At 40.5% G+C, this 21,757-nt stretch overlaps 1 pseudogene; it reads right to left on the reverse strand.

Annotated features, from left to right (window-relative positions):
* Positions 1-19,803: 19,803 nt before the first annotated feature.
* LOC101135925 (zinc finger protein 532-like) lies at positions 19,804-20,987 on the reverse strand (annotated as a pseudogene).
* Between the last annotated feature and the right edge of the window lie 770 nt (positions 20,988-21,757).

A 21,757-nucleotide genomic window follows, 5' to 3' on the forward strand; every position in this document is an offset into this window, starting at 1 on the left:
TCAAACTCCTGACAAGTGATTCACCTGCCTCAACCTTCCAAACTGCTGGGATTACAGGCATGAGCCACCACACCCAGCCAATAGGCCATAAGTTCTGGTCCTGGCTTTTTCATTTATCTTCTGTGTAACTTTGAACAAGTTCCTTAACTTCTTTGAGCCTCTGTATGCTGATACACAAAATGCAGCTCACAATACCTGCCTCAGCATGAGGGTTGAATGAGATAGCGTACGTACAAACACTAAATACTGTTTTCAATAAGGTCTTTTGAATTGAAAAGATCACCTAATTTTGTTGCTATTATATAATAATTACATTATTATTATTACGCTTTCAAAATATTTGGCCACTGTCTATAGGCCAAGTCTTTGACTTCAAATTGCAGTTAATATCAGATAAATGAATGAGAAATGTTTATAATACATTTGCATCCTGCAGGAAAGCTAAATTTTTAATTAAACACAGAATATATACATATTTTAAAATCACTCTGACTGCATATTCTCACTCATAGGTGGGAACTGAACAATGAGATCACATGGACACAGGAAGGGGAACATCACACTCTGGGGACTGTGGTGGGGTGGGGGGAGGGGGGAGGGATAGCATTGGGAGATATACCTAATGCTAGATGACGAGTTAGTGGGTGCAGCGCACCAGCATGGCACATGTATACATATGTAACTAACCTGCACAATGTGCACATGTACCCTAAAACTTAAAGTATAATAAAAAATAAAAATAAAAAAATAAAAAAATAAAATCACTCTGAAGACAATATGACAGAAATGACTATTATTTCTACCTAGAGAAGAATTCCACATTTAAGTAACAGGGCTAAAGTCCTTCCAGTTCTAAGTTTCTATATACAAGTCTACTCAGGTTTATTCAGATCAATGACTTATCAGTTTTGCACAAATTGATCCCTGAATCCAACAGTGCAGTAACTCAGTCACCATATCCTTCCTGTCTCCAGACACAAATGAAGTGACTTTTACATCTATAACCAAAATTTCTGCTCTTGACTGCTAACTACATCTTTAGGATTTCTTTCTCTCTCTCTTTCTCTCTCTCTCTCTCTCACACACACACACACACACACACACACACACACACATACACGTACAATCCTTCCCTCAAGGATTTTGAGAATGCTCCAAAACATTCATATATGCTCACAATTCAGTCTGTTAGCTATTGACACCATTTGAAAATCTTCTATAGTCTTTCTATCAGGTTCTGATTTCCCTGAGTCAATACTTGTCCCTAACATTGCTTTAGACAGACTTCTCATTGTCATTGTTAACAACCCACCTTGAGAATGCCAGTATAATATACAAGGGAGCTGTCTCAGGGAGCTGCCAAAGCTCGTCCAGTTTCAAGTGTCAGAGATGTGCTGGGTTCCAGGCAGAGGTGAGGAGAGGAAGCTAAATTAGAATCCTCAGACTCATGCATTCATTCAACATTAATTGACCACCTGCTGCATATAGCAGTGAAGCTTAGTGGTTAAAAGTAAGGACTTTGGTGTCAGACATTCCTGGTTCAAGTAATACTCTGCCACTTATGAGTTTTGTGATCTTGGTTGGGTCCCTTATTCTCTCTGGGCCTCAGTTTCCTTTTTTGTAAAATAAGAATTATAATAGATCTCTTTTGTGGAGTTGCTATGAGAATTATATGAGATAATCTATGTAATATTGGAACCTGGATGGAAATACAGCAGTTTTTATCCTCACCTAGGTTCCAGACTCTGATTTGACTCTGCGGATAAAAATGTTTATTACATCTGCAGCATTTTTTCATTTTAAATACACCCAGCATGCCCACTCAAGAACCAGATCAAGAACAATTCCAGAGATCTATAGGAATATTTGAGAATTACTTTGGGCCAGTGTTCTTTCCATTCATTTAAAACCATTTCACATCCCGGCTTCAGAAGGTCTTTGTTTTGTTTGGCTTCATACTTTAGTCTTTCTCTTTGCCTTGAGAAGGCTTTTCCCCCCACACTTTTTGGGAGTGGTGAAAATTTTAATCCCTTCTTTAGTTCTCTTATCTTTACTACAGTACTCTCAAAATATAGTTTAAATGTGCACATGTCTTTCTCCCCATTGCTTCCATGCTGGTTCAAGGCACAAACAATTCTTGCCTGGACCATTTCAGGAGCTTTCTACCTAATCTTCCCATTTCCTTTCTAACCATGTTCTGTCGTTTTCACAACAAAGCATGTGTATTGCCCATTTCTGTCTTTAAAATCATTCAGCAGCTGTTGTTTTTTTATCAAAACCCAAATTCATTACTATAAGGTGGAGAAGATAACTCACAATTTACTAAAATCTCTTAATATCTTCTTTCCTACCATAGAAATGGATTTGTGTGTCAGAGAAGCAGCTGCCAAGCTAGGGTTACAGCCCTTTCTGTGGCTACACATCATCTGTGTGTTAGTTATCTATTGCTGCATAACAACTCACCCTGGAACATAGTAGCTTAAAACAATTAAAACGTATGATTGCGGAGTTTCTGTGGAGCATGAATTCAGAGGCAGCTTAGTTGAGTGATTCTGGCTGAAGGTCTTTTATGAGTTTGCAGTCAAGATGTTGGACAAGGCTGCAGTCATCTGAAGGTTTGATTGGAGCTAAAAGATCCTCCAGCCTCACTAATGTAGCTATTGGCAGAAGGCTTCAGTTTCTTGCTGTCTGATGGCCGGAGGATTTACTTCTTTGCTATGTGGATCCCTTTATAGGTGAGTATACTCATAACTTGGCAGCTGGCTTCCCCCAGAGCAAGTGATACAAGAGAGAAAGCTAGCAGGAATTCACAGTGTCTTTTATAACCCAGTCTCTGAAGTCACAAAAGACCATTCCCCTCCTCTCTTTTCTATTCATTAGAAGTGAATTACTAAATCAAACTCACACTCAACAAGTGCAAAATTTGGCTGCACCTTTTAAAGAGATTCTTAAGAAAAAGTCATGGACATATTTTAAACTGCCACATCTGTGACTGGTTTTCCCAATAGAATGTGAGCAGAGGTGAGTTTTACTACTTCTGGGTCAACTCTTTTAAGAAGCAAGTGGCTTCTTTCATACTCTAGTTCTCCTTTCATTGGCAGAGTGCAAAAATGTGACTAGACCCAGGAAATGGCAAAGCCAAATGATGATTGCAGGGCCATAGGTTTCTGAATCAATATATTGAAGGGAGCTCCCCAACTACCAGACACTTTGGATATGAACTTGAATGAGAGATAGAATCCTTTTGTGTTTGAGTCTTTATTTTGACGTCTAATTGTTAACAGCAGTTTAACCTACCCTACTTACACTTATGGCTTACAAGGCCTGGCATTAACCAGCCTGTCCCTACTCTCAGACCACTTTCCTTGAACCGTCTAACCCAAGTTACAACAGTGTCCTTCAGTTACATGAGCATTCCATGTTCTCAAGAGTCTTTCCAGGTGCTTCTGTCTCTGCTGTTGCCTCCTAGTATCACATGGCTGACTCCTATTACCCACTGGGACTTGGCTTAATTACTAACTCCTCAGAAAAGATTGGTCTGGCCATTCTAATTAAATAGGCCTCTACCTTATGCATACCATTCCCTTATTCTATAGCACTTATCATAAATTAGAATTATACATTATTTATTTGTTTAATATCTGTCTCTTTTATGAGCTCTTTGAGGCTAGAGTCCATGTGTGTAGAGTGCATACATATTTCTTTTTCAAAATATTCACTTTTTCTTTTTCAAAATATTCACTTCCTCATCCAATGTGAGGATTTCATATTCCCGCCCTATTGAAGTCAGATGTGGTCATGTAACTTTCTTTGGCCAATGAAGTATGAATGTAAATTACATATGCAGTTTCTGAGAAGCAGCTTTAAGTTCTTTTTTTGGGGGGGGTGGGGGGATGGGGTCTCACTCTGTTGCCCAGGCTGGGGTGCAATGGTGCGATCTCGGTTCACTGCAACCTCTGCCTCCTGGGTTCAAGCTATTCTCCTGCCTCAGCCTCTCGAGTAGCCAGGATTACAGGTGAGTGCCACCACACCTGGCTAATTTTTGTATTTTTAGTAGAGACGGGGTTTCACCATGTTGACCAGGCTGGTCTTGAACTCCTGACCACCCGTGATCCACCCACTTCAGCCTCCCAAAGTGCTGGGATAACAGGCATGAGTCACCATGCCTGGCCGGCTTTAAGTTTTTCATCTGGTTCAACTAACACTATTTCTGCTCAGAGAAAGGAAGCATTAAAAGAGAAAGTCATGAGCTGCTGCTTTTTTTTCTTAAATTGAGGTGAAATTTGCATAACATAGAAATAACCATTTCAACTTGAATAGCTCTGTAGTAGATAGTACACTTATCAGTTGCTTTTGTTACTAAGTAACTCAGAAAAATGTGAGGCTCCTATTGGAAGAAATTCTCAGAGAATTTGGAAACGGAAACTACCAGGAAATGCCCCCTACCTGGTAGATTATACTGGTTGGAGGTCAAGACCCCGATGCCCCATCACCCGGGAGAAGGAGAGAAAGGGAAATCCTGGAATTTACTAAAGATGGCTGGGGTATAAAATTAACTATAAAATAAAATTGGAAAGGAGATACTTTGTATGAATTTAGGGTTTCATTTGAAACTGTAGTTATCCCAAAGAAGGTAAGAATGACCAAGTAACTATTAAAGCTCTAGTTATCAGAATTTTCCCATTGGATTGAAAAGATTTGGAATGAATGACAGATCAGTTTCTTCTCATACACTCCCACTATCAGGTAGCAAAAGGGAGAAAATAGCCATGAAAAGAGAAGAGAGGTATGGAAGTAAGTATTAGTGGTACTGACTGGCTCTCAGTTTTATTTTAACTTTTAAATCATCCTGTCTTTCATCTAGAGAATAACGATGTTGGGAAAAATTTCCCCATTAGAATAACTTTACCCCAAATAAAGAACAATGAAACTAGCAAACCCTTAGTCAAAATTTGGAGGAACTCACAGCTTGAAGTATTATAAGATTACTATAAATTTCTCCCCAAAGCTATGATTTCTGTTTCACAGAAGAAATATGCCCAATGACTACATGATTAGAAGTTAGAATGGATATCAGTTCCACCGCTTTTTATTTTATAGGTAAGGACACTGAAAACCCCGACTCCACTCAACAGAAATATTTTTGATCCTGGATAGAGTTACTGGTAACATATTCCAATAAATCTTTATGAGTATATTTTTAACATAAGCATAACTGTAAGCTAATTCATAACATAAATTAGCACTTCTGCCAGTTAACAGGGGAAGAAGAGGGACAGAAATATAACTACATACAATGATCTATTCCTCTCCTCATGAGTTCTATAAATAATATTTCATCATTGAAACAAAACTTATAATACCTCCTGATACTCAAGACAATGATATTTAAAAGTGGAAAAGGCAAAAGGAACCGAAATGGAAGTAAGGTTTCCATGCTTTACTTGAAGTAATAAAGTATTGATACATTGACTGCAATAAGTCACATATATATATTATAATATCCAGAGCAACCACTAAGAAAATTATACAAAGATATGTACCAAAAAACACTATAAATAAATCAGTGGAGGCCAGGCACGGTGGCTCACAGCTGTAATCCCAGCACTTTGGGAGGTTGAGGTGGGTGGATCACTTGAAGTCAGTTTGAGATCAGCCTGGCCAACATGGCAAAGCCCCATCTTTACTAAAAATACAAAAAAAAAAAAATTTAGCCGGACATGGTGATGCACACTTGTAGTCCCACCTACTCAGGAAGCTGAGGCAGGAGAATTGCTTGCACCCGGAGGTGGAGGTTGCAGTGAGCCGAGCTGGTGCCACTGCACTCCAGCCTGGGCGATAGAGTGGGACTGTGTCACAAAAAACAAACAAAGAAACAAAACAAAACAAAACAGAAAACCCTGACACTGGGTAATTCATGTTTGGTTGGCTCATGGTTATGCAGACTGTACACTGACATCACTCAGCTTCTGAGGAGGCCTCAGGGAACTTTCAGAATAATGGCAGAAGGTGAGCAGGAAGCAGGCATGTCATGAGGCCAAAGCAGGAACAAGTAGGGTTGGGTGGGGGAAATTGCCACATACTTTTAAATGACCAGATCTTGCAAGAACTCGCTCAGAACCACAAAAACAGCACCAAGCTGTGAGGGATCTACCCCCATGACCCAAACACCTCCTACCAGGGCCCAACTCCAGTACTGGGGATTACAATTTAACATGAGATTTGGGCAGGGACAAATACCCAAACTACATCACATTTCTTGCTTTCCAGTCACACTAAGAAAGGAGAGAGGGCAGGTCAAGGCTTCTTGAAAGAATAGTCTATGCTCCCTTCTCTACTTTGTTGTTGTATCTTACTTATGGCTGCAAGAAACGGACTACTCAACTAAAAATTTCCCCAAACAAATTGGATTCTATTGACTCGCATAATAAGCTAGGAGATACGTGGCCTCCAGCATTCGTGTAATGCACAATAATATCTTCAGATATGTAAGTTCATTCCTTTCTTTGATTCCCTCATCCTCAGATGGTGTCCTCCTGTCTTTAAGAGCATCTCCAGGGATCACATCCTCACACAACTACTTAGACAGGAGGAACAGGAGGAATAGGAGGAACAGCAGACATAGACAGGAGGAACAGGAGACAAGGAAGAAGGCTCTTCTTAATCATTGTTCTCTTTCTTTTCTTTTCTCTTTTTTTTTTTTTTTTTTTTTCAGACAGAGTCTTGCTCTGCCACCAGGCGGGGGTGCAGTGGCATGATCTCAGCTCACTGCAACCTCTGCTTCCCGGGTTCAAGCGATTCCCCTGCCTCAGCCTCCCGAATAGCTGGGACTACAGGCACGCGACACCATGCCTGGCTAATTTTTTTGTATTTTAGTAAAGACAGGGTTTCACCATGTTGGCCAGGATGGTCTCCATCTCCTGGCCTTGTGATCTGCCTGCCTCGGCCTCCCAAAGTGCTGGGATTACAGGCGTGAGCCACCACGCCCGGCCCTCTTCCTTTTCATCCGTGAGAAAAAGTTCCCTAGCAGTCTTTCTGTAGTTCCCCTTGATCAGATTTAAATCACATGGGCATCTCTACTAACAAGGAAAACCACAAAAGCATTTTAAGACTCCATCCCAGCAGGAGACTCTGCCTGTAGGGAAGAAGTGAAGAGAGTGGCCCTTGGTAAACTGGCCAAGAGAATTGGCTATGCTCATCACCCTTTTAGATTAAAGAGACAGCAGTGTCTGGGGAGTGCAGTGGTGGAGCATGCGAACTTTAAGCCCCTTTTCTGTTTGAACCTCCCGCAGAATTTTAGCATATTGACTACTTCCTCCTTCCCACAAATTTCTACTGGAACAAGTAACTTCACATCACCCTATCCTAATGTCCCAGTATCTCTGTGCCCCTTTCCATTCAGTCTTGCTTTTCCATCATGTCTTAAATGTAAATAAGCCTTTTTTTCTTTCTTTCTTTCTTTTTTTTTTTTTTTTCTAGACAGTCTCGCTCTGTCACCCGGGCTGGAGTGCAGTGGCAAGATCTCGGCTCACTGCAACCTCCACCTCCCAGGTTCACGCAATTCTTCTGCCTCAGCCTCCCAAGTATCTGGGACTACAGGCATGCACTGCCATGCTTGGCTAATTTTTGTATTTTTACAACATTTTACAAAAAAAAAAAAAAACATGGTTTCGCCATGTTGGCCAGGCTGGTCTCAAACTCCTTAACCTCAGGTGATCTGCCCACCTCGACCTCCCAAAGTGCTGGGATTACAGGTGTGAGCCATCGTGCCCAGCTGTGAATAACCTGTTATCATTCTGCCCTTGGCTCCATTCTCTTCTTGCCCTGTATCAGCCTGTCATGTCCTTTTTAGATTATAGGTTGCTTTGAGAAAATGGAAGAAATTACCTTTAAAATGCGCAAACCCACAACATATAGGTGAGTATATAATTTGGGGGAATTTAAAGACCCCCTAAAACCCATCCATCAATCACTTTGGGACTCCCCGATCCATACTTTGGAAGTCCTTGCTCCATGTATTCTCCCTGGACACTCTCAATAATGCCATGTTTTCAACTGCCATCCAACGTCCCTCACATAGGTAGCACCACCTTAGACCCTTTGTTGAGCTCCAAACTTATAATTTCAACTATGTAGTAAAATCCTTCTCAACGTTTGTTGTAGATGTTTCGTACCGACCTCATCCCAAAATAGACTATCTTTGATTATTATCCCTCCTTGCTCCGGTCTGCTCCTCCCCTTATATTCTTTCTCTATGTTAACAGGATTTTTATCCAAGCAGATAAGTTCTAAGTATTGTCACCTCCCATTTTTTTCCCCTCTCCTACATTCAGCTGGTCTCCATGTCCATTCAAGTGTATTACAAAGGCTCTCTGGAATTTGTCTCCTGTTCTCCAACTCTCCTGCAACATTCTGAATAGACACTTCATTATTTTCTTCCTGGGTTAGCACATCAGACTTATACTAGTGATTCCCTCCTTTAGTCCTCGCTCCATGCTAACACCAGGGATCTCTCACTGCAACCAAATTTTAATCACCTTCCAGATTAAAATCTACTGTAACCTCCATTTCCAACACAAACCAAAATTCCTTAGTATTACATCCATGTCTTCACATTGTCTGACTCCTGTAGCCATCTCCTTCCAATATTTTCTGTCAATGCCTCACATGTAGCCTATGCTCAGACCACTACTGCCAAGTCCCTGAGTAAGCCATGTCTCTCGCTCCTCCGTGCACCTTATCCACCTGGAATTCCCATCTCCTACTGCTCTACCTAATAGATGTATAGTCACCCTTTATAGCATAAATCAAAGGCCAGCTCCTCTTTATACCATCCTTGACCTGCCCTCTCTCCTTTCTTTTAATTTTATGCAAACCCATATTATTGAATTTATCCCAGTGAGTAGTAGTTTTTGTCAACGATGTTGTAAACCCCATAATATTCTGAGCACTTTGGGAGCATAAGTCATGAGTAATTAAACTTTCTGATTGTCAGATAGCAAATGTCAATATGTTGGTGGAAAAAAAGAAAAATTTTAGTATGTATGTGGTCTTTTATAATGAAGTAGGTTTTATTTCTTCGGCCAATATTATGTACATTTATTAGTGATTGGAATGTTTTCTGGGGAAAGGGAAACTTTCTTGGATTTCTGCATGGGCAACTTTGACTTCAAAAAAACCACAGTCTGCATTTCAGAATACCCAACACACCACCTATTTGTTGAATACTACCTCAATTTTGTTCTTTGCTCTGGCAGAAAGTGACCACTAGGGAGCATTATAGTTGCATATATTTCTTTGCACACATTCAAGTGATTTATCATCTTAGGGCAAAAACTAGTTTTGAAAACAAAAATATCTTTATATCTACATTTGCTTAGCCATTTTTTTACTTTTCCAAGAATATTAAAATGTAAATTTCCTGCCCCTTATCTCCATTCTTCATACCACTCAGAAATCCTTCACAAATAATTGTATTTGGAATATTTCCAAAGAAGAAACTGAACTTCTTGTTTCTCTTGTGACTCTAGCGATTTCTTCATTTATCACATTATCTCCAAGTCTCCAATTATTTGCAAGCCACAGAAAATATGGAAGATAGAAAATTTTCAACCAGCATTTATTGGGCACCAGGCCCTGTACCGGAGTGTAAAGGTGCAGGAAAAGTCAGAGGTGGTATTACCCACACAACAGGTAGATTCAATTGCCTGGCAGGTGACAGCCCAATGACCATGACCAAGAAGGGTTTAACAAGGGGATTTTATTATTTGCAATAAGGAAGGAGGACACCACAGATAGTTCCCCAAAGCAATGCCTCCTGGAACAATGGTGAAAACAGGGCTGTTATGAGGCTGGCTGGCTGAGTCATTGTATGTAGAGGTGGAGTCAAGGGAGCTTGAGTGCAGTCACTGATCATTCTTCTACATGTGTTGCATGTATAGAAAATGGTGAATAAGCTCCTCCTTGGGCAGGGTTTTTAGTATGGTAATGAGTTCACCAAAATTCATCTCCAATTCAGGCATCTCTGGATCCAATTGGTTTTCGTTTTTCTGGGGCTGAGTTTCTTCCTGGAACTTTTTGAAACAACAAGAACTCAAGGTGCAACAGTTACATGTGGTTACTTTTCCATAGTTGTACCCCAAAAAACTTGGGGACCCTGGGTTACAGTGGTATTTATCCACCATTAGTCCATTCATACACTAAGGTAAAAAAGATAAATAACTTCTTACATTTTTAAGAGGTAATTAATACAATGGAAGAATTTCTATGGTGTTCTTTTATTATGTATATGGCAGCAAAGAAGGAATCTGGGCACAACTAGGTTGATTATATGACAGTTGGCCAAGCTTAGGGGAGAGAAAAGGAACTTTAGGAAGAGTATACAAAAACAAATTTAAAAGGACAAGCCATAAACTTTCATGATTGGAAGCCTATTTTCTACAAAACAATTAACCTGCATAAAAATGTACCTTCTAAATGGAGGAAGAAAAGGTAATCTTCAAACTCTCCTTTAAAAAAAAAAAGCAATGAAGAAAAATGAAGGATAACCTCAAACAGGTTGAGGGAAAAGTAAGCAAAGGCAAAAGCTGAAATTGCCTTAAGGACAGTCACCCAAAGTTAAGAGCAACCTCTGCCTTCAAATAAAAGCAAATACACATCTTCTCTGGAAGAAAGTATCCTTAGCTTAGATTCTGAAAATCCCCACAAATTAAAACCAACCATAGCTGAGCTTATACTCAAAGATCTCCAAACACATAAGATAAGCCACCATGAGTGAAAGTCATTAGAAGCAACAAATCAACAATTTTGAGACTTTACTACTATAGATATTAGAATTGTCAGACACAGAATATAAAATAGCTAGGTATAGACAGTTTAAATAAAGCTAAGATAAAAATTAGTCAAAGAGCAAAATAATGAGCCCACAGATTTGGAAAACAACAAAGACAACTTTTAGGAATGAAATAACCGTTGTTTAAATATAGAACTACATACATGATAAAAGAGCAAAATAGACATAACAGAAGTGAATTAAAAGATAGATCTCAAGAAGAGATACTGAATGTAGCACAAGAAACTAACACGGAAAATATAGAAGAGAAGTCGAGAAATACCAAATATAGAATTAAAATACCTGATTTCTAATCAGAGTTCCAGAAAGACAGAACAGAAAAAGTTAAGAAAGTGCAGTATGTGAAGAGATAATGCCTTAGAACTTTCTAGGACTAGTTGGATTTATTATTTTATTTTATTTTACTTTTTTATTTTATTTTGAGACAGAGTCTCTCTCTGTTGTCCAGGCTGAAGTGCAGTGGCACAATCACCGTACACTTTAGGCTCCACCTCCCAGGCTCAAGCAATCCTCCCACCTCCGCCTCCCAAGTAGCTGGGAGTTCCTGGGACTATAGGCACACATCTGTAGAGATCGTGTCCCATTATGTTGCCCCAGGCTGGTCTTGAACTCCTGGGCTTAAGTGATCCTCCCACCTCAGCCTCCCAAAGTGCTGGGATTAAAGGCATGAGCACCTGGCCTAATCAGATTTTAATTAAAGTCATGAATCTCTAGATAACACGAAGTACAATATGTTAAGCAAGACATATCATCTATATAATACTCTGTATCACACAGGGTACAGGCTGAAGTGCTGTAACAAAGAGATCCCAAGTTACAGTGGGATTAGGAAGATGAAATTTCATTCATTATCACAAAACAGTCCCACAGGTTGGTAGTTTAAGGGGCTAGAAGCTCTGCTCCTCAAGGAGACTCAGGAATAAAGTTCTGCCAGTCTTAAATTTAACTTTTGTTCTGGGTCCCAGACAGTTGCTCTGGTTGTCGCTAATTCCTAGCCATTAAGAACAAAGGAGAAAGAAGCCCGCAAGCTTTCTTTTAAGGATATGACACACATGTTGCACACATCACTTTGAGAAGAAAGTAGCCCAGCTTTTGACAACTCTGTGGGCTGGCATGCAAGATTTGAAAATGGAGGAGCCCCAGATACAATCTTTTACTATCCAGTAATTTTCTCACATGGGGATTTTTCAAAGTAAGCAAAGGCTAGGGTGGGGCTGGAAAGAAAAAGAAGTTTCCTGAATTCACAGTCTTACAGTTTGCAGTTCTCATGACTTTACAGTATCAAAGCCTCACCATCTAGCAAAACCTGAGTCTAACAATCTTAAGGTTTCATAGTTTAGTTTTAAGGTGAAACAGGCTCTTAATGTTTGGTCCCAGGGAACTTCTAAAGGGTGAACCCTGAATCACTTCCAAAGCACTTAATGACATTGAGTCAAATCTGCAACCAAAATCTCAATATAACTTCTGATAAAACCAATATCTCAGTCTTATGGCAGCAAGGAGGTTGGGGTTGGAATGAAAAGAAGTAAAATCACCTTGGACTCTTGGTTTTTTTAATGGCCTTAATAGTGAGATCAAATTCAAAACACCACCCCAAACCAGATCACATCCTGACTGGTACTGATTAGCGCCCCTGTCAGAGCTACCAAAAAGGGTGTAGAACATTCCCTCAGCCAGTGGACAAGACCCAATTATATGCTATTTATATGAAAAATATTTTAAGTATAAATGGATATGCAGAATTTAAAAGTACAGAAAAACATGTGAAAACACTTAAGAATAAGAATGTAGATGTAGTTACTTCAAAATAAGATAAAGTGTATTACAGTGAAAGTTGTCATCAAAAAGACCACTCCATAATGTCAACATAGTTAATTCAACAAGAAAGATAACATTTCAAAATGTGTATGCCCTTATTATCAGAGTTTCAAGAACATGAATCAAAAATTGACAAAAACTGAGAAACAGACAAATTAGCAATCAGAATTGGAGATTTTAACATACATCTCTACATATTTGATATAAGTATATTAAAAATCAATAAGGATAGGCAGGGTGTGGTGGCTCATGCCTGTAATCCCAGCACTTTGGGAGGCCAAAGCAGGTGGATCACAAGGTCAGGAGATCGAGACCATCCTGGCTAACATGATGAAACCCTGTCTCTACTAAAAATACAAAAAAAAATTAGCCACACGTGGTGGAGGGCACCTGTAGTCCCAGCTACCTGGGAGGCTGAGGCAGGAAAACGGCGTGAACCTGGGAGGCAGAGCTTGCAGTGAGCCGAGATCACGCCACTGCACTCCAGCCTGGGCGACAGAGCAAGACTCCATCTCAAAAAACAAAAAAGAAAAAAAAATCAATAAGGATATAGAAGACTGGAATACTCTATCAACCGATTTAATCTAATTTAAATTTGCATAAGGCTACACTAAATAGCTGCAGAATACACATTCTCTCAAGTGCACATGTAACTATTAACCAGGATCTCCCATGTGGTAGATCATAACACAAGCATGAAAAATATTTTTATTTTATTTTATTTTATTTTATTATTATTATACTTTAAGTTTTAGGGTACATGTGCACAATTTGCAGGTTAGTTACATATTTATACATGTGCCATGCTGGTGTGCTGCACCCACTAACTCGTCATCTAGCATTAGGTATATCTCCCAATGCTATCCCTCCCCCCTCTCCCCACCCCACAACAGTCCCCAGAGTGTGATATTCCCCTTCCTGTGTCCATGTGTTCTCATTGTTCAATTCCCACCTATGAGTGAGAACATGCGGTGTTTGGTTTTTTGTCCTTGCGATAGTTTACTGAGAACGATGATTTCCAATTTCATCCATGTCCCTACAAAGGACATGAACTCATCATTTTTTATGGCTGCATAGTATTCCATGGTGTATATGTGCCATGTTTTCTTAATCCAGTCTATCATTGTTGGACATTTAGCTTGGTTCCAAGTCTTTGCTATTGTGAATAGTGCCGCAATAAACATAAGTGTGCATGTGTCTTTATAGCAGCATGATTTATAGTCCTTTAGGTATATACCCAGTAATGGGATGGCTGGGTCAAATGGTATTTCTAGTTCTAGATCCCTGAAGAATCGCCACACTGACTTCCACAATGGTTGAACGAGTTTACAGTCCCACCAACAGTGTAAAAGTGTTCCTATTTCTCCACATCCTCTCCAGCACCTGTTGTTTCCTGACTTTTTAATGATTGCCATTCTAACTGGTGTGAGATGGTATATCATTGTGATTTTGATTTGCGTTTCTCTGATGACCAGTGATGATGAGTATTTTTTCATGTGTCTTTTGGCTGCATAAATGTCCTCTTTTGAGAAGTGTCTGTTCATGTCCTTCGCCCACTTTTTGATGGGGTTGTTTTTTTCTTGTAAATTTGTTTGAGTTCATTGTAGATTCTGGATATTAGCCCTTTGTCAGATGAGTAGGTTGCGAAAATTTTCTCCCATTTTGTAGGTTGCCTGTTCACTCTGATGGTAGTTTCTTTTGCTGTGCAGAAGCTCTTTAGTTTAATTAGATCCCATTTGTCAATTTTGGCTTTTGTTACCATTGCTTTTGGTGTTTTAGACATGAAGTCCTTGCCCATGCCTATGTCCTGAATGGTAATGCCTAGGTTTTCTTCTAGGGTTTTTGTGGTTTTAGGTCTAATGTTTAAGTCTTTAATCCATCTTGAATTGATTTTTGTATAAGGTGTAAGGAAGGGATCCAGTTTCAGCTTTCTACATATGGCTAGCCAGTTTTCCCAGCACCAATTATTAAATAGGGAATCCTTTCCCCACAGCTTGTTTTTCTCAGGTTTGTCAAAGATCAGATAGTTGTAGATATGCGGCGTTATTCCTGAGGACTCTGTTCTGTTCCATTGATCTATATCTCTTTTTTTGGTACCAGTACCATGCTGTTTTGGTTACTGTAGCCTTGTAGTATAGTTTGAAGTCAGGTAGCATGATGCCTCCAGCTTTGTTCTTTTGGCTTAGGATTGACTTGGCGATGCAGGCTCTTTTTTGGTTCCATATGAACTATAAAGTAGTTTTTTCCAATTCTGTGAAGAAAGCCATTGGTAGTTTGATGGGGATGGCATTGAATCTATAAATTACCTTGGGCAGTATGGCCATTTTCATGATATTGATTCTTCCTACCCATCAGTATGGAATGTTCTTCCATTTCTTTGTATCCTCTCTTATTTCATTGAGCAGTGATTTGTAATTCTCCTTGAAGAGGTCCTTCACATCCCTTGTAAGTTGGATTCCTAGGTATTTTATTCTCTTTGAAGCAATTGTGAATGGGAGTTCACTCATGATTTGGCTCTCTGTTTGTCTGTTGTTGGTGTATAAGAATGCTTGTGATTTTTGTACATTGAGTTTGCATCCTGAGACATTGCTGAAGTTGCTTATCAGCTTAAGGAGATTTTGGGCTGAGACAATGAGGTTTGTTATACAATCATGTCATCTGCAAACAGGGACAATTTTACTTCCTCTTTTCCTAACTGAATACCCTTTATTTCCTTCTCCTGCCTCATTGCCCTGGCCAGAACTTCCAACACTATGTTGAATAGGAGTGGTGAGAGAGGGCATCCCTGTCTTGTGCCAGTTTTCAAAGGGAATGCTTCCAGTTTTTGCCCATTCAGTATGATATTGGCTGTGGGTTTGTCATAGATAGCTCTTATTATTTTGAAATCTGTCCCATCAATACCTAATTTATTGAGAGTTTTTAGCATGAAGGGTTGTTGAATTTTGTCAAAGGCCTTTTCTGCATCTATTGAGATAATCATGTGGTTTTTGTCTTTGGTTCTGTTTATATGCTGGATTACATTTATTGATTTGCATATATTGAACCAGCCTTGCATCCCAGGGATGAAGCCCACTTGATCATGGTGCATAAGCTTTTTGATGTGCTGCTGGATTTGGTTTGCCAGTATTTAATTGAGGATTTTTGCATCAATGTTCATCAAGGATATTGGTCTAAAATACTCTTTTTTGGTTGTGTCTCTGCCCGGCTTTGGTATCAGGATGATGCTGGCCTCATAAAATGAGTTAGGGAGGATTCCCTCTTTTCTGTTGATTGGAATAGTTTTAGAAGGAATGGTACCAGTTCCTCCTCGTACCTCTGGTAGAATTCGGCTGTGAATCCATCTGGTCCTGGACTCTTTTTGGTTGGTAAGCTATTGATTATTGCCACAATTTCAGATCCTGTTATTGGTGTATTCAGAGATTCAACTTCTTCCTGGTTTAGTCTTGGGAGGGTGTATGTGTCGAGGAATTTATCCATTTCTTCTAGATTTTCTAGTTTATTTGCATAGAGGTGTTTGTAGTATTCTCTGATGGTAGTTTGTATTTCTGTGAGATTGGTGGTGATATCCCCTTTATCATTTTTCACTGTGTCTAACTGATTCTTCTCTCTTTTTTTCTTTATTAGTCTTGCTAGCAGTCTATCAATTTTGTTGATCCATTCAAAAAACCAGCTCCTGGATTCATTAATTTTTTGAAGGATTTTTTGTGTCTCTATTTCCTTCAGTTCTGCTCTGATTTTAGTTATTTCTTGCCTTCTGCTAGCTTTTGAATGTGTTTGCTCTTGCTTTTCTAGTTCTTTTAATTGTGATGTTAGGGTGTCAATTTTGGATCTTTCCTGCTTTCTCTTGTGGGCATTTAGTGCTATAAATTTCCCTCTACACACTGCTTTGAATGTGTCCCAGAGATTCTGGTATGTTGTGTCTTTGTTCTCATTGGTTTCAAAGAACATCTTTATTTCTGCCTTCATTTCGTTATGTACCCAGTAGTCATTCAGGAGCAGGTTGTTCAGTTTCCATGTAGTTGAGCGGTTTTGAGTGAGATTCTTAAACCTGAGTTCTAGTTTGATTGCACTGTGGTCCGAGATATAGTTTGTTATAATTTCTGTTCTTTTACATTTGCTGAGGAGAGCTTTACTTCCAACTATGTGGTCAATTTTGGAATAGGTGTGGTGTGGTGCTGAAAAAAATGCATATTCTGTTGATTTGGGGTGGAGAATTCTGTAGAGGTCTATTAGGTCCACTTGGTGCAGAGCTGAGTTCAATTCCTGGGTATACTTGTTGACTTTCTGTCTCGTTGATCTGTCTAATGTTGACAGTGGGGTGTTAAAGTCTCCCATTATTAATGTGTGGGAGTCTAAGTCTCTTTGTAGGTCACTCAGGACTTGCTTTATGAATCTGGGTGCTCCTGTATTGGGTGCATATATATTTAGGATAGTTAGCTCTTCTTGTTGAATTGATCACTTTACCATTCTGTAATGGCCTTCTTTGTCTCTTTTGATCTTTGTTGGTTTAAAGTCTGTTTTATCAGAGACTAGGATTGCAACCCCTGCCTTTTTTTGTTTTCCATTTGCTTGGTAGATCGTCCTCCATCCTTTTATTTTGAGTCTATGTGCATCTCTGCCCATGAGATGGGTTTCCTGAATACAGCACACTGATGGGTCTTGACTCTTTATCCAATTTGCCAGTCTGTGTCTTTTAATTGGAGCATTTAGTCCATTTACATTTAAAGTTAATATTGTTATGTGTGAATTTGATCCTGTCATTATGATGTTAGCTGGTTATTTTGCTCATTAGTTGATGTAGTTTCTTCCTAGTCTCGATGGTCTTTACATTTTGGCATGATTTTGCAGCAGATGGTACCGGTTGTTCCTTTCCATGTTTAGTGCTTCCTTCAGGAGCTCTTTTAGTGCAGGCCTGGTGGTGACAAAATCTCTCAGCATTTGCTTGTCTGTAAAGTATTTTATTTCTCCTTCACTTATGAAGCTTAGTTAGGCTGGATATGAAATTCTGGGTTGAAAATTCTTTTCTTTAAGAATGTTGAATATTGGCCCACTCTCTTCTGGCTTGTAGAGTTTCTGCTGAGAGATCCACTGTTAGTCTGATGGGCTTCCCTTTGAGGGTAACCCGACCTTTCTCTCTGGCTGCTCTTAACATTTTTTCCTTCATTTCCACTTTGGTGAATCTGACAATTATGTGTCTTGGAGTTGCTCTTCTCGAGGAGTATCTTTGTGGTGTTCTCTGTATTTCCTGAATCTGAATGTTGGCCTGCCTTGCTAGATTGGGGAAGTTCTCCTGGATAATATCCTGCAGAGTGTTTTCCAACTTGGTTCCATTCTCCCCATCACTTTCAGGTACACCAATCAGACGTAGATTTGGTCTTTTCACATAGTCCCATATTTCTTGGAGGCTTTGTTCGTTTCTTTTTATTCTTTTTTCTCTAAACTTCCCTTCTCGCTTCATTTCATTCATTTCATCTTCCATCGCTGATACCCTTTCTTCCGGTTGATCGCATCGGCTCCTGAGGCTTCTGCATTCTTCACGTACTTCTCGAGCCTTGGTTTTCAGCTCCATCAGTTCCTTTAAGCACTTCTCTGTATTGGTTATTCTAGTTATACATTCTTCTAAATTTTTTTCAAAGTTTTCAACTTCTTTGCCTTTGGTTTGAATGTCCTCCCATAGCTCGGAGTAATTTGATCGTCTGAAGCCTTCTTCTCTCAGCTCGTCAAAGTCATTCTCCGTCCAGCTTTGTTCCGTTGCTGGTGAGGAACTGCATTCCTTTGGAGGAGGAGAGGCACTCTGCTTTTTAGAGTTTCCAGTTTTTCTGCTCTGTTTTTTCCCCATCTTTGTGGTTTTATGTACTTTTGGTCTTTGATGATGGTGATGTACAGATGGGTTTTTGGTGTGGATGTCCTTTCTGTGTGTTAGTTTTCCTTCTAACAGACAGGACCCTCAGCTGCAGGTCTGTTGGAGTACCCGGCCGTGTGAGGTGTCAGTGTGCCCCTGCTGGGGGGTGCCTCCCAGTTAGGCTGCTCGGGGGTCAGGGGTCAGGGACCCACTTGAGGAGGCAGTCTGCCCGTTCTCAGATCTCCAGCTGTGTGCTGGGAGAACCACTGCTCTCTTCAAAGCTGTCAGACAGGGACATTTAAGTCTGCAGAGGTTACTGTGTCTTTTTGTTTTTCTGTGCCCTGCCCCCAGAGGTGGAGCCTACAGAGGCAGGCAGGCCTCCTTGAGCTGTGGTGGGCTCCACCCAGTTGGAGCTTCCCAGCTGCTCTGTTTACCTAAGCAAGCCTGGGCAATGGCGGGCGCCCCTCCCCCAGCCTCCATGCCGTCTTGCAGTTTGATCTCAGACTGCTGTGCTAGCAATCAGTGAGACTCCGTGGACATAGGACCCTCCGAGCCAGGTGCGGGATATAATCTCCTGGTGCGCCATTTTTTAAGCCCATCGGAAAAGGGCAGTATTCGGGTGGGAGTGACCCGATTTTCCACGTGCTGTCTGTCGCCCCTTTCTTTGACTAGGAAAGGGAACTCCCTGACCCCTTGTGCTTCCCGAGTGAGGCAATGCCTCGCCCTGCTTCGGCTCACGCACGGTGCACACACCCACTGATCTGTGCCCACTGTCTGGCACTCCCTAGTGAGATGAACCCGGTACCTCAGATGGAAATGCAGAAATCACCCGTCTTCTGCGTCGCCCACGCTGGGAGCTGTAGACCGGAGCTGTTCCTATTCGGCCATCTTGGCTCCTCCTCTTTTTTGTTTTTTTTTTAAACATACAAAATGGTTTACTTGAATTCAGGAACTGCCCCTATTACTAAGAACTGTTTTAATGAAACAGTACAAAAAGAAAAATTCTAACCCAAAACAACTCAAATGGTTTTCCACTAAATACTGATACAAACATGTAACAAAGAGTATAAAAAGTTATTCATTTAAATATATACAAACTCTTTTAAACTCAAATACTGTTTTAATACTTATCGAGGATATATACGATGAGGTGAAGGAAGGTATGTTGAAAAAGAATATATTGCAACAGCCTAGACAGTACTGTTAACTCTATTATACAGCAAATTTTTGTAACAAAAATGTCTTTTTTATTCCAATGTGGACAGGGATTTTCCTCATGGAGCATCTGTGGCTATTTCTCAGCTGAGCTCATCCTTCTGGATTTGATGAAGGCCATGCTGTGTGTCCGTATTTAAGGCAGCTTCAGTTTCAAAAGTTTTTGTGCACACTTTGCACTTTCTGTCTGACATGGTGCCATCGGGGGATTCATCCTCATGGCTGGGTTTGTTCTCCTGTTGGTTATCTTCCCCAGCCCCATTTTGCTTGGACACTGGCTGAGGTTCGTTTAACTTGTGTACGATGAAGAGATGCCTGGACAGAGAGACGTGAGATGTGTAACGGAGGCCACACTCCCGGTGCTGGTACGAAGAACCATCCGATTTGTGCTGAGGGATATGTTTGTGGAACTGCAGCAGGTTTTCGGTGGTGAAGCCACACACGGCACACTTGTGAACCTTAAAAACATTGATGTTCAGCTTTTTCAGTGGTTGAGTGATTGCTCCTTGGGGAGGCCTGAACTCCAGAACTGGTTCTTCCAACTTCTGCTTGGGACTGGAGACCTTGGTGTCTTCTTTTATTTCTGTTTCCTCCTCATGGGTGGCATCTGTCATTTCTTTCAGGTCAGGGTCCTTGATACCATGCATCAGCTGAACGTGCTTCTCCAGCATCAATCGTTTGGTAAAGGTACGTCTGGAGTCTGGGCCGTGCCTGATGCCTTTGTGCTTGATCCGGTTGTGCCAGCACAGGCTGTGGGACAAACTAAAAGACTTGTCACACTGGCGGCAGGGGTGTTTCTTCATTTGCTTCCCGTGCTCATTCCTCATGTGGGATATGTACACATCTCTCTGCATGAACAGGCGGTCACACTCCCAACACGTCCACCCAGGACTGGCCACTTTCTTGGTTTACGTTGATTTTTTTTTTCACAGGAGATGGAGATTTATTTTCCAATTTCTCTTTCCCATTCATGGATTTGGTGTCCCCTTTGTTCTGATTGGCTGAATTTTGAGTTGCAGGCTTAATGCTCAAAGGCAAGTTTATACCCAAGTTTGGAGGCCCTTCAATACTTTCCAATGTTCCATGCATAGACTTGATATGGTCCATCATAAGTTGCTTCTGTGCATATAAAAGAGAACAGTCTGGACACTTGAAAACAGATACCCTCTGGTTTTCAATGTGTTTGTCAAAGTGGTGATACAGCAAGGTTTGCAAGGTGAACACAGTGTCGCACATAGAACACTTACATATTATTTTTGGTTCTCCTGTCTTCAAGAGAAACAGCTTATCTGCATAGCCTCAAATTATCTCCCCAGAAATATTTATTAATTACTGTAGTAGTTTTAATGTATGTCTAAAAATTATTTAATACTCCTCTCTTCAGAGGTGCAGAGGGGAAGCTTAATTTCCCTCACCTTGATTGTGGACTAAACTTAATGACGTGCTTCTAAAATAGAATATGAAAACAGAGAAAATAATAACTGGCTGGGCATGGTGGCTCACACCTGTAATCCCAGCACTTTGAGAGGCCGTGGCAGGTGAATCACCTGAAGTCAGGAGTTCGAAACCAGCCTGGCCAACATGATGAAACCCTGTCTCTAGTGAAAATACAAAAATTTGCCAGGCGTGGTGGCACACGCCTGTAATCTCAGCTACCGGGGAGGCTGAGGCAGGAGAATCACTTGAACCCGGGAGGTAGAGGTTGTGGTGAGTAGCGATCACACCACTGTACTCCAGCCAGGGTGACAGAGTGAGACTACGTCTCAAAAAAATACAAAAAAACAAAAAAATAACCGTACAGCGAAGAAACCTGACAGATGCCACCTAAACAACTGATAAAAATTAACATAATCCATAATAAAACACATTGACATTATGTGCCCTCAATGTCATGTCACATACCTCTCTGGTACTTTTCCCAAAAATCTGTAACTTCAGCCTAGTCATGAGAAATCATCATAAGAAGCCTAATGGAGTGGCATTTTACAAAAATACCTAATGGCTGCTCTTCGAAAGTGTGTCAAGATCAT

The sequence above is a fragment of the Gorilla gorilla genome, chromosome 7 (assembly GCF_029281585.2).
Source record: "Gorilla gorilla gorilla isolate KB3781 chromosome 7, NHGRI_mGorGor1-v2.1_pri, whole genome shotgun sequence".
In the NCBI taxonomy this organism is placed as follows: domain Eukaryota; kingdom Metazoa; phylum Chordata; class Mammalia; order Primates; family Hominidae; genus Gorilla; species Gorilla gorilla.